We start from the raw sequence: 14,144 nt of genomic DNA on the forward strand, positions 1-14,144 counted from the left end.
AAATATACTACATATATACCTGGTGGTAAATTCAAAAATATGTAGAGCAAATCAAGTATAGTAAGGGCAGTTCAAAGGATAGTTAATAATTACTATGGCTTCCATAGTGGTCCCATAAGAGAAAATCATATCCATATACAGATTTTTATTAATTCCTGGTCTGGGTCAGTAAAGATTATAATAATAACTACATCAGATAATTCTTTGTCGCAGTTGGAATTTTGCAGACTGAGAGATGGTTGAGAAGGTTTGCAGTTCTTGTTTTAGCAAAATATGTGAGAATAGAAGATCTTTATTGTCATTGTACATGAAATTATCTGCAAACCAGCAAAGTGCATCAGTCTGAGGTAAAGAAAAATGCTTCTAAAGCCAATAATAAACAGAATATTTTGAGGGAATATTCTAAAAAGGAAAGAAAAGCTCCATTCTCACTCCTTTCAGGATAAACTGTCATTAAAATTGACTTTAAATTTAGCAAGATAAAAACATTTACTTTCATTACTGATGTTCTCAAGTTTTAATAAAGTTCATGCTACTTTTATAAAATGATGAAAATTAATAAATTGTATCTCTGTGATCTGTGTTTGATTTCTGTCTTTTCTCCTGTCATCCAGATGTTCAGAGGGAGATGATGCCACATCTGGTCCAGCTGATGGAAGGTCTTGAAGTTCTCTGACTGGCCTCGACTGAAGATGGTCGTCTCACTGGATTTAAGGTTCAGATGCTCAGTAACAAACTCCACCAATGAGCCAACAGGGAAGCTTTAGGTTTATTAAATGTTGCTATGAAGGTATCGCTGTTTTTCTTTGTGAATGCAATGTGCTCCAACTGAAACTTGAATTAGAACTTAGAAGTAAATCCTTCCATCTGAAAAGATTTAGTTGCATTAATAACCTCATAACATTCTAATTTTTATTCCAATCTTGGTTGGAAATAGAATCTCTGTATTGATTCAGGTAAAAACTGAACTTCACAGCATGTTGGAGCAAAACAACCAGATGAAAACTGTGATGGTGTTGGATTGTCAGACTGTAATGTTGCAGCTCAAAGCAGCTTTTCCAGCTCAGTTCATTCTGACATTCAGCTATGAATCAACACAGCAGATGGTGATTCATGCTGTGGAAGTCTCACATCTCCTGATTTAATGGAGCTGCTTTGCACTGTTTACACTGTTTATTCACCAACACTTTATTTATTAAAAGCCCCATCTAGTTTTTATGAGGAATGTGATATTTTAATTTCTCTGTGAATAATTGCAGTCTAATGGAACAGTTGGATTTGTAAAATCTGTCCTGATATTGATCATGAAATATTGATCAGAATACTTATGGTTAACAGTCATCCCTGAAGTTTTACATTAAAATCTTTACTTGTGTTGTGAACTTTGCTAAGAAGCAGAAATTTATACATGAGTGTTAAATTCTGTCCATGTTTCCATTTTGGGAAATGCAGTCCAGCAGATGAGTTTGTTTTTACAGACAGCTACCGTTCAGTCTGAGATATTAAGAATAAACAAATGTGCATAATGTGGAAATGAACAGATTTTATTTTTATTTATTCCTACAGCTGCTGTAGGTAAAATTCCAGAATGTGGAGGAATTTAGTCTCTCAATCACAGACAATATTATCTGAAAGTCGGGTTATTGTTGTTTATCAGCACAATACAAAAAGATTCATGTTAGACATATTCCAGTTAAGACTCTAGAATATCAAGATTTATGTAAATTTATCTCAATAATATAAATGTTCAGGTTAAGATTGTGCAATGATATTTATTATGTAATTTTAGCTGATTAAAGTTTATGGTTCTGCACTACAATATTATTTATTATTTAAATTGACATCATTATTATAATATTTAGGGTCAGACCCTACAGTATTGAGATTAAGAAATCAAATCTTCTATAAAATGTAAATACACTGAACTCATTTGGATATATTTAAGTGAGACTCTACAATATTATTTGACACAAATCTATCTAAATCAACATTTTGATAATTTTTACTCCAAACATTTACTGGACTGATTTAAATATTAAAATCACTCCTTTCTAATCCTCTGCTGTTTGTTCAAACCTGAGGTCTTAAATAGAAACACGCAAGTATCTGTTTGAAGGAACTTCTGCAGAATCCTGGTTCCAGAACATGATAGAATTATAGACAAACTTTAACAAAAGCTGCCTGAGAGTTTACAGGTTTTTATGTTAGATTTCTTCAGTAATTTAATGAGCGTTATCAGCAAAAATCAAGTGTTCATTTGATGAACTTCATTTCCTAAAACATCCAGAATTGGAGCTCATATCTTTGGCAGCTGTAAAGTTTCTGCTCCTTCAAAGTTCACAACACAATGAATTAATTCCTAAAACACTCTCAATGCTGGAGAGCATTTGTGATGCTGAAGCAGTGACCAGTTTTTCTGTTTCTTCTCTGGAGATGCACGAGGGACGTCTGCAGAGACTGAGAAAGAGTCTCACCACATCCTGACATGAGGAAAAAGACTTTATTGAAGACTACAATGAGAAAAACTATCCAGACAGCAGACGTCATGCATTCAAGGTGAGCTCTGAACATTAGATCTGGAACAGGAATTCAATAACGGCAGCATGAGCTTCATTTCAGACTGTAGCTGCTGAATTCATGGATGAATCATCTGGCACTAGAAAGGAAGACCATCAAACATCCACATCAGCTGATGGAGGTCCAAGAGTCTCACCGAACAAACAACCTACAGAGTGAAGACCTCGAATCTGATTGGACGGCCTCCTATTCAGCCACGTGTGAACAAATGCCTCTAAGTTGATTTGTTTTCTAAAATAAATCTAGTTTGAGTCCTAATCTATGCCTGTGTGTTTGCTTCTTTACACTGCTGTAAACAGTTTAGATTGTTCCAGATAAGACAAGTACAAGATACTTCAGAGCCGTTCTACCACGAGCCTGACAGGAAGAACTCCCACAGCTACTGAATGTTCCTGTGGGTTAGGCAACTTAGGCATTTATTGAGTCACTAAAATACTGTAGAGTACAGACCACATCAGCATGATTATAAGCATCCTCTGGTAAATTAACAACCAGATACTGATGTCTCTCACCATATGGACTTCAGGAGATGACTGGGGGATGATAAACTGTGACCTACTGGTTGGGTTCTCTCTGTTCTCATGTTTCTTACATGTTTGTTCCCTGACAGCCGGGTCCTAATGTTTTATGAGCAACACACCATACTATGACGTTTTTACAATGATGGTTCTACTATGGAACCAGTTTGATGTGTTCAGGTGTTCTTTGTGTGAAAACTCAGAGATTTCAGGTATCAGAAGGTGGTTTTCAACTTTGTTAACTTTCTGCTTCAACTTTAAATTAAATTTCCTTCACTAAGCCAGCCCTCTGGACTTCCAGTAAGCTGTGTTCCTATTGGCTGTCCAGGTGGCTGCTTGGTGTTATCAGGAACACCTGAGCAGCTTGGTGTTATCAGGAACACCTGAGCAGCTCAGTGTCTTCCTGCTTTATTGGGCTGCAAACGTTTCCTCTGCTTCTCTTCACCACTGAATCGGGTTTGGCGCCGTTGCTTTAGTTTGTTCTTTAGGCGTTGGCTTGCAGCTTCCAGCAGTAAAATCATCTTTAATGTGTTTCTTGATGTGTTTTAGGGCTTTGTACTGGATAGTCGTCCTGATAAAGGTGGTTCTTTAGCCACAGTTAGCACATGGTGCTAATGTGTGCAGTGATTAGTGGATTTGGTGCAGCTGCGTTGTCTTTATCTTGGCTGTAGTGAGTCTTCAGAGGTTTTTGGTCAGACACATTCTGTATTCTTGTTTGAGAACCAACATTGGTTGTCCAGAAGGTAAGAGTTCCTGTCCTGATTCTCTGTTCTCAGAGCTTCTCTGGTAGGCTGCAGGAGACTTTAGCGTTTGGGTTGTGCTAGTTTGGTTTTTGTATGGTTTCATTTGGACGACTATCTTGAGGCCCCTCCATGTGGTTTAGTGAGGTTTTCTGGAACAGTTCTACAAAGCAATCTGCAGCAGAAGAGACTTTGAGAGTTTTTAGGAAGTTCCGGGGACCAGACTTTAGAGCAGCAGAAACATTTGTCAGCAGTTTGAGCAGGAGAAGGTGAGCTTCAGAGTAGAAATGAGAAGGAAACCTTCTTGACCCGTGTGGTGAGGTCCTGTACCAAGAGTTTGAGCAGGTTGTGAAGTCTGTAGTCCTTTGGTCTGAAAGCACAAGAAGAGTTGACTCATTAAAGGAGAAAACAGGAGATATTGTTGGTTCTTCTGTCGCTCTGCAGTTTCCTTAGACTAAATATCAAGTTTATATTTTAAATGATTTCCCATGTGAGCCCAAGAAGACTTCAATAAACTCCCTCCATCCCCTGGACACAACATATTTTATTACCATGTTAAATCTTTTTTTTTTAAAATGTTTTTGAGTTTTGATCATAGTTTTAGCATAGTTTTTTTTTCTCTTTGCTTGTTTAGTTTTGTCATCTGTGCAAAAGGTGCTAAACAAATAAAGTTGAATTGATAAACTGAATAATTGACTAACTCATGATTGTGACAAGAGAAGTATTTTCATTGTGATTTAAGGGTTTATTTCATTTTTAAGGTTGGGGTTCAAATCTGGACAGAAAAAGAAGATTAAAGAAATAAACTACATAACAAAAAGCAATTAAGTCAAAGGAAAAAAATTATACAATAAAACTTTTAAAAAGTTTTATGATTAAAAAGATTAAAGAAATTTTAAGATGTAATTTTTCTAATTAAACATTTAATTTTTTAATTAAATGTTTTGTCTTTTTAAAGGTTTAATAATCTAATTAAATGTTTTGCATTTTTTAAAATGTTTAATATTCTTCTTGTTCAATTGTATTTTTTAAATGTTTAATTATGGAAAATATTTTATCTGTAATTTTTAATATTTGTATTTTAAAAATTTTGTTTAATTTCATAATGACATGTATTGTATCTTGTTGAATTATCTAATTCAATATTTTGTCTGTTTATTAGAGTTAAACATTAAATACAATTAAATTATATTAAACAGACAAAATATTGAACAAGAAGAATATTAAACATTTAAAAAATGCAAAACATTTAATTAGATTATTAAACCTTTAAAAAGACAAAACATTTAATTAGAAAATTAAATGTTTAATTAGAAAATTACATCTTAAAGACAATAAAACTTCAAATAGGAATTAAACAGAAAATACAATGAAGCATTTAAAAAGAAAATTAAACATTAAAAGGTGGTAAAAACATTTAAAAAGAAAACCTTAAAGATTTAATCGAAACATTAATATTGGGGAAAGAAAAAGAAACTCAAACAAGCCGATAAAACATTTGAAAAAACAATTAAACATTAAAAAGACAAAACATTTGGAAATCAAATCAGACATTAGAAAAGAATAAAAGGTGAGAAAAGAGCAAAACTAACATTTAAGAAGAAATCAACCTAAAGACAAAACATTTGAAAAAGACACCAGTTAGACTTTAGGAAGATCAAATTAAACAGAAGAGACAATAAAACGATGAAAAAGAGCAAAAACAGATAAAGTTCTTAAAGCGTTTTCTAGTCTGAAATGAAAACATCAAGTTGTTTCTTCAAACATTTCCTCTTTCTATGTTCTTGGTTTGATTGTGGATAGATTTAGTAAGAACTCATTTCAGAAAAATGCTTTCCAGATAAAGTCTACTAGTAGTTGAAGGCATGGATCAAACTAATGTTACCTTCTGATCTCCACAAACTTTACTGTTCAGTGAAGAGAATCAAAGTTTGTTGAGGATTTCTAAAGAACCCACAGGTGAAAGTCTGAGAAGAACTCAGATGGATGGTCTAAATGTGAAATCAAGACTCATGGTCACAAGTTTTAAGGCTTCTGTTAACCAGAAAGTTCAAACTAACAGAGAAGTACTCAGGAACTTGGAAGATTTCAGTCCTTGGACTGTCTGAAAGTTAAATCTACCAGAGAACTACTGTGGGACTTAGAAAATTTCAGTCCTCAGACTGTGTGAAAGCTCAGGTCCTGAGGACTCAGGAGGTGTGGAGGCTTTGGAAAGTCTTGGAACTGAGGGTTCCACCCTCTAGCACAAAGGCTGAAGTCCAACCTCCTGAGAAAAACGGTCGAGTCGAGACCCAAGTTAAAAAAAAACTCGAAAACAACAAAAAATAGATGATAAATGCGCAAAAAAAAGAAAAATTAGTATCTGAGCGAGTAGCTCAGGGGGATAAGAAGAGGACTACCAAGCGGAAGGTCGCAGGTTCAAGTCCCACCACCGGCCTTTTCTTTCTTTGTCTTTGTTAGGATTTTGAGAAAAGTTTAAGAACTGTCTGGTCTTGAACCAGCGACCTGCAGCTCCATAGGCAAATCCTTAACTCACTGAGCTACAGATCAGATGAAAAGAAATAAATTCGTCGTCCCTTTGGCATCGTAGTTCCTGAAGTGACCACATGGGCGGAGCCAAGGCGGAGCCTGGGTGGAGTCAGGGCGGAGAGTAGGCGGGGAGGTGGGTGGCGGCCTCCCCCCTCTACTCCCCCACCTCCCCCCACCGCCCACCACACCTTCCCCCGCCCGACAAGTTCTTCGAGTCTCCACGAGTTCTTCGAGTCTCCACAGGTTTTCCCCAGTTTCTGGAGTTTCCACCAGGTCGGAGGCAGAACAACTTGTCATGAAGAGGTGTTGAAGTCGGCCAGGATGGACTGACTTTTTACAGCGACTAGAAGGAAGACCACTAGAAGAGCAGGTCTTTAACCACCATCCATAAAATCCATGGAGTCGCTCCAGAGAAATGAAAGAAGGTCAACTTTTATCAACCTCCATTCAGATGTTCAACTTGATATCTTTACTTGGACATTTTTAGCACCACAAACCTTTAGTATCACACTTTATTATCATTTATTAGGACTTTAATGGAATCCACCAGCAGCTTTAGTTTTTGTTGACAAACTTTATTCTTGTCATCGTGGGACTGCAGTATTTAAAACTTTTCCTTCTATTTGACCTCATGTTTATTAGTTTTAGTGGAGAAACTTATTTTAGTTGTCAATTAGTCTCTTAAAAACCAAATAATAAATTGGACTAGTCAAGAGGTTAAAATTTCTTACTTTGTCATATTTTAAATATGACAAAAAATATAAAAATAAAGTGTCTTGAGACAATTTGACCTGTATTTGGCGTTATATAAATAAAATTAAATTCAAATTGTATGTATCTTGTAATGTTGGAGTAATTCAGCCATATATGTTGGAAAACACATTTTCTTTGTCCATTAATCTGTTGATTGTTTTCTCCACTAATTCATTTCTTGTTTTGGTTTATAAAATGTCAAACCCAAATATATTCAGTTTACTGACATAAAAACCAAAAAGATTTACATTCATGATGCAGGAATCAGGCAGTTTTTCACTTTTTATCTTAGTTTAGTCAGAAAGATAGTTGATAATGTGTGAATTGTTGCAGCTTGTAAGCCGTGGAAGGTTTTAATCTTTGGGGCCGAGTGTCAGAAAACATTTAGAAACCAACATCAACAAAAAATTCAACAAAGATTTGAACATCATTAATGGGAAATCCAACTTTTGCATGACAATGTCTAATTAAAGGACATTTATTTCCAACGTAAATGTGTGATATTCATCCTCTGGAGCTTTCTCCTCACATCTTCTTCCACCTGGACTGGTTTGGTCGGGAGCATGTGCAACAAACATTTGAAAAACTGCACTTTAACATCAATGAATGACACTGAAGTTTAATCTCTACATAAATGAGACTGAGTCTGGATGTGCTGCTCTGTCATTAACTGCTTAGTTTAGGGAAAGTTAAAACAAAAGAGGACAGTACAGATAAGACTTGAGAATGAGCTTATTTTGAACAAACATCTCAGACTTTCTGAGCTTCAGCACCTCTAGCAAGATATTTTAACAACAAGCAACTCAAGAGATCCAGAAGTTGGAGAGAGTTAGCTTTAGCTGAGCCAAAGAACATGTGGGACGCTAACCTAGCAAACATTTCAGACTTTTCTCTGTGAATTCTGAGAAATAATTTCCTATTTAATGACAGAGCTACACATCTTAACTCAGTCTCATTAAAACAGACTCTAATTCAGTGTCATCCATCCATATTAAAGTGCAGTTACCCAAAATGTTTGTTGCATGAGCTCCAACAAAACCTGTCCAGGTAGAAGGCCACTTTGACAAACAGGAAGTGGAAGATTCCAAGCAGATTTATAGAAGGGGGAACCAGACTGTACTAAGTGTGGTCCAGTATAGAGGGGAGTTTTGTGGGTTTTTAAGGCTGATAATGATTATTAGGGAGACATTTGGAGTAGATAATCATTTGCAGTAAATAAAAGTATTTAAAATCTTGGAGTTAAACTTACAAGAACACAAACTAACAGAAAACTTTGTTGATCCGTTTTTGTTTTGTTTACAGATGTTAAGTTAAAGGAGTTTTATTTGTGACGTATAACCAATCAAATCACTCCAGAAGACAGAGTGACCACAGGTAGATAAAGGTTCAGAGCCAAAATAGCGCCATTTTAAAATGTATTTATTACCGTAAATCAGTAAAAAGTAAAATACTGATAATCAGTAAATCAGTCAGCCCACAATTACTACAATTCTACAATGTATGTCTCTTTGCTTTGACTTGTTATTTCTACAATATACGATGTATATGATGGCGTTTTTTCATACCAAAGGCTATACTATGATGTTTTCTAAGAGACATATGATGCTACTCTTTGTTCTGGCCCTGGGCCGCTGCAATCCTCCTCTGTTTTTTTCTGGATTGTACTCAGCTGCATGCCTTCGTCCACCAGGCCTCCGTTGACTCGTCCTGCCTGCCGTCTCTGGAGCTGAAGCTGGATTGGAACAGACCAAAGTACAGTCCAATCACGATGCCAGCTGCCTCTCAAAAGGCTCCTTCATCTGGCAGGTGGCGGCACTTCTTCTGAGGGGAAGCTGAGCTGGCCCGGCAGAACTTTGGAGATGTGTTCCAGTGGTTGGTGGATGTGTGGGGAGATAGAGAGGGACCTTTGAATTGTTCAGAAAGGAAAACAGGGAACCCCTTGGTAGTTTTAGTTCAGGGTGCTACTGCGGTGTGTTTTTGTGTTTTAAGAGGTGGACAGGAATAGTTTTTTTTCGTACTGATTATCTTTTATTTTGTTCCTGGTTGGAATGCCCATCAATGTCAACATGAAGTTCACTTTTAGTTCTGTTTATTTATTTTTGTTTTACTAACACCCATTTGTTTTTAACCCCCTCACATGTTGTGTTGTTGTAAACTTACTCTTTGAAATAAATTCTCGTCTAACCCTCTGGAAACCAGCGTTTGGACTGTTTTTGTGTTGCTCCTCACCTTCTGACAGCTGTGGACTAAAGGCTATACTGTGACATTTTTAGAGCGACATGCTCTATTATGATGTTTGTTGGGCGACACGCTATACTATAGGCTTTTTTAATTGACATATTACTGTGACCTATTTTTGTTTTAGTTTGTTTTGTTTTTTTTTCTAGCAACATATAAGAATTCGAACAGTTTTAAAAGTTACTATACTTTTACTTGCAATGAAATTATTATTCTATGGCATTTTTTAGATGACATATTATACTCTGATGTTTTCTTGAATTACATACTATTTTGACAATATACTGCACTATGACATTTTTTGAACCACATATCATACATGACAATTTTAGGCAACATCCTATCATTTTGCGCTTTTTGAACCACATAATAATCTATGTTTTGTTTTTTTTTCTTGCCAATATGCTGTACTATGAACTACAGGCCATACTATGTTATTCTTGAGTAAAGCATACTGTACTTTGATGTTTTCTGAACTACATCCTATACTATGGCGTTATACACAGAGTGCTTTGGTTACATGTTGATTTATAATCTAGATTTTTTTCTGTTTTGTTTTTTGACAGGATTACCACAGACCTGACCGTGAACACCGTCGACACCCACCTGAGGGAGACGCTGCCTAAGATCTCAAGGCTGCTTGGTCGTGGTCTTTCTGGCACGTACTCTTCCAAGACGAGTCGGGAAGTTTAACACTGATGGAATGACACCAAGTCAAAGCCGACAAACTTCCAATTCCTCCTCAAACCATAGTCTCTGGGAAACCTACATGGAGTAAGAAAAGTAGACAGAGAAGTAATTAAGTCTGTACACAACATATTAAAAAGAAATCATGCTAATAAATTAAGTACAAAGAACCGATTTCGCCAACATACTGGAGACCAGAGCTATTTAATTTGATAAGTATAACCTTTAGTAACATTTCAATTATTTGAGAGCAGTCCTAAAGAACTGCCTGTAATCCCAGTCATAAAATGGGTTTGGAGGAAGAACATAGATGGTAATCTGGATATACATGAGTTAGGCTTTATAACTACTATTGGTGGTAGTAATAGCAATGTGACTACTACTAGTAGTAGTGGTAGTACACTCACTACTGCTGCTGATACTGGCACTGCTACTACAACTTGTAATACTATTACAAATGCTGATACGACTTCTATGACTCTAACAGCTGTTTATACTATTACTGCTGCTTGTACTTTTAGTATTACTACTACTGCTTGTACAACTATACTACAGCTACTATTAATCGTCTGGTATTTGGTTGTCAAGCTGCTAGCTCGCCTTAGCGTTTTGCTAGTGGCTAACTAGTTAGCTCTCATAGACTGGAAGCTCTCAACAAGATTTCATAATGAAAAAAGAGCCAAAAACTATTCTTACCTATGAAAAGTCATTCCAAGTTTTCTTGTCTCAATTGTACGACGCAGTGTGCAATTGTATGCAGCACAGTGAGCCGGCATACTTCTTGTTTCCGTTTTCACGCCGTCTACATCAACGGAATGCACTGAAACTTTGCCCCCACTAGCTTAGCCTCGCTGTAGCACGCAGCTGAAAGGGGCGTGTCCTATCTACTCATTCATATCTATGAGAACAACGGTGGCTGCACATAAGGACGCCTGACGTTGATTAGCTGCGTAAATACCATTATATACAGTCTATGGTAAATACGTATGTGAATCGCATCATTGGCTGCAGCAGCCAGTCACCGGTCACTCACTGACTCACATTGAAAAATAGCACAGAATGAATTGTTACGTGTTTATTTTATTTACAATTTAGGTTGGATTTTTTTTTTGTGCGCAGCGCAGATTTTCTGTGCGCGGAGACCGTGTCAGCAGTGCGCAATTGCGCACACGCGCAGCTCAGTGGGAACAGTGACTATGATGTTTTTAGAGCTACATGCTATACTATGACGTTTTTTGGACAACATACTATGACGTTTGTTGGACGACATGCTATACTATGACGTTTTTTGGACGACATGCTATACTATGACGTTTTTTGGACGACATGCTATACTATGACGTTTTTAAAGCGACATGCTATACTATGACGTTTTTTGGACGACATGCTATACTGTGACGTCTTTTGGACGACATGCTATATTCTGACGTTTTTTGGACGACATGCTATACTATGACGTTTTTAGAGCGACATACTATACTATGATGTTTTTTGGACGACATGCTATACTATGACGTTTTTTGGACGACATGCTATACTATGACGTTTTTTTGGACGACATGCTATACTATGACATTTTTAGAGCGACATGCTATACTATGACGTTTTTTGGACGACATGCTATACTATGACGTTTGTTGGACGACATGCTATACTATGACGTTTTTTGGACGACATGCTATACTCTGACGTTTTTTGGACGACATGCTATACTATGACGTTTTTTGGACGACATGCTATACTATGACGTTTTTAAAGCGACATGCTATACTATGACGTTTTTTGGATGACATGCTATACTGTGACGTCTTTTGGACGACATGCTATATTCTGACGTTTTTTGGATGACATGCTATACTATGACGTCTTTTGGATGACATGCTATACCATGACGTCTTTTGGACGACATGCTATACTCTGACGTTTTTTGGACGACATGCTATACTATGACGTTTTTAGAGCGACATGCTATACTATGACGTTTTTTGAGTGACATGCTATACTATGACGTTTTTTGGACGACATCCTACACTGACGTTTTTTTGACGACATGCTATACTATGACGTTTTGAGAGCGACATGCTATACTATGACGTTTTTTGAGTGACATGCTATACTATGATGTTTTTTTGGACGACATGCTATACTATGACGTTTTTAGAGCGACATGCTATACTATGACGTCTTTTGGACGACATGCTATACTATGATGTCTTTTGGACGACATGCTATACTCTGACGTTTTTTTGGACGACATGCTATACTGTGACGTCTTTTGGACGACATGCTATACTCTGACGTTTTTTGGACGACATGCTATACTATGACGTTTTTTGGACGACATGCTATACTATGACGTTGTTTGGACGACATCCTACACTGACGTTTTTTTGACGACATGCTATACTATGACGTTTTGAGAGCGACATGCTATACTATGACGTTTTTTGAGTGACATGCTATACTATGACGTTTTTTTGGACGACATGCTATACTATGACGTTTTTAGAGCGACATGCTATACTATGACGTCTTTTGGATGACAGGCTATACTATGATGTCTTTTGGACGACATGCTATACTCTGACGTTTTTTTGGACGACATGCTGTACTGTGACGTCTTTTGGACGACATGCTATACTATGACGTTTTTTGGACGACATGCTATGAAGTTTTTAGAGCGACATACTATACTATGACATCTTTTGGACGACATGCTATACTATGACGTTTTTTGGACGACATGCTATACTATGATGTTTTTTGGATGACATGCTATACTATGACGCCTTTTGGATGACATGCTATACTATGACATTTTTGGACGACATGCTATACTATGACTTTTGTGAGCGACATGCTATGACGTTTTTAGAGCGACATGCTATACTATGACGTCTTTTGGACGACATGCTATACTATGATGTTTTTTGGATGACATGCTATACTATGACATTTTTTGGATGACATGCTATACTATGACGTTTTTTGGATGACATGCTATACTATGACTTTTTTTGGACGACATGCTATACTATGACGTTTTTAGAGCGACATGCTATACTATGACGTCTTTTGGACGACATGCTATACTATGATGTCTTTTGGACGACATGCTATACTCTGACGTTTTTTTGGACGACATGCTGTACTGTGACGTCTTTTGGACGACATGCTATACTATGACGTTTTTTGGACGACATGCTATGAAGTTTTTAGAGCGACATACTATACTATGACGTTTTATGGACGACATGCTATACTATGATGCTTTTTGGATGACATGCTATACTAGGACGCCTTTTGGATGACATGCTATACTATGACGTTTTTGGACGACATGCTATACTATGACTTTTTTAGAGTGACATGCTATACTATGATGTTTTTTGGACGACATGCTATACTATGACGTTTTTTGGACGACATGCTATACTATGATGTTTTTTGGACGACATGCTATACTATGACGTTTTTAGAGCGACATGCTATAACTATGATGTTTTTAGAGTGACATGCTATACTATGACGTTTTTTGGATGACATGCTATACTATGACGTTTTTTGGACGACGCTATACTATGACGTTTTTAGAGTGACATGCTATACTATGACGTCCTTTGGACGACATGCTATACTATGACATTTTTAGAGCGACATGCTATACTATGACGTTTTTAGAGCGACATGCTATACTATGACGTTTTTAGAGCGACATACTACACTGTGACATCTTTTGGATGACATGCTATACTATGACGTTTTTTGGACGACATGCTATACTATGATGTTTTTTGGATGACATTCTATACTATGACGCCTTTTGGATGACATGCTATACTATGACGTTTTTGTACGACATGCTATACTGTGACGTTTTTTGGACGACATGCTAAACTATGACGTTTTTAGAGCGACATGGTATACTATGACATTTTTAGAGCGACATGCTATACTATGATGTTTTTTGGACGACATGCTATACTATGACGTTTTTAGAGCGACATACTGTACTATGACGTCTTTTGGACGACATGCTATACTATGACTTTTTGGACGACATGCTATACTATGACTTTTTTGAGTGACATGCTATACTATG

The 14,144-nt window shown here is 36.8% G+C and overlaps 1 protein-coding gene across 6 annotated transcripts in view; it reads left to right on the forward strand.

The window, feature by feature from the left end:
• ntrk1 (neurotrophic tyrosine kinase, receptor, type 1) overlaps positions 1–2,839 on the forward strand; it is a 54,789-nt gene extending 51,950 nt beyond the window's left edge. For 4 of the 6 annotated variants that reach the window (XM_023286220.3, XM_055013605.1, XM_055013604.1 and 1 more), the window contains one exon: positions 615–2,839. The gene's annotated coding sequence lies outside the window, so the exon portion shown is untranslated. The remainder of the gene's footprint in view (positions 1–614) is intronic. The other 2 variants (XM_055013607.1, XM_055013608.1) reach the window with 2 other exon arrangements.
• The last annotated feature ends 11,305 nt before the right edge of the window (positions 2,840–14,144 follow it).

The sequence above is a fragment of the Amphiprion ocellaris genome, chromosome 9 (genome assembly GCF_022539595.1).
Source record: "Amphiprion ocellaris isolate individual 3 ecotype Okinawa chromosome 9, ASM2253959v1, whole genome shotgun sequence".
In the NCBI taxonomy this organism is placed as follows: Eukaryota; Metazoa; Chordata; class Actinopteri; family Pomacentridae; genus Amphiprion; species Amphiprion ocellaris.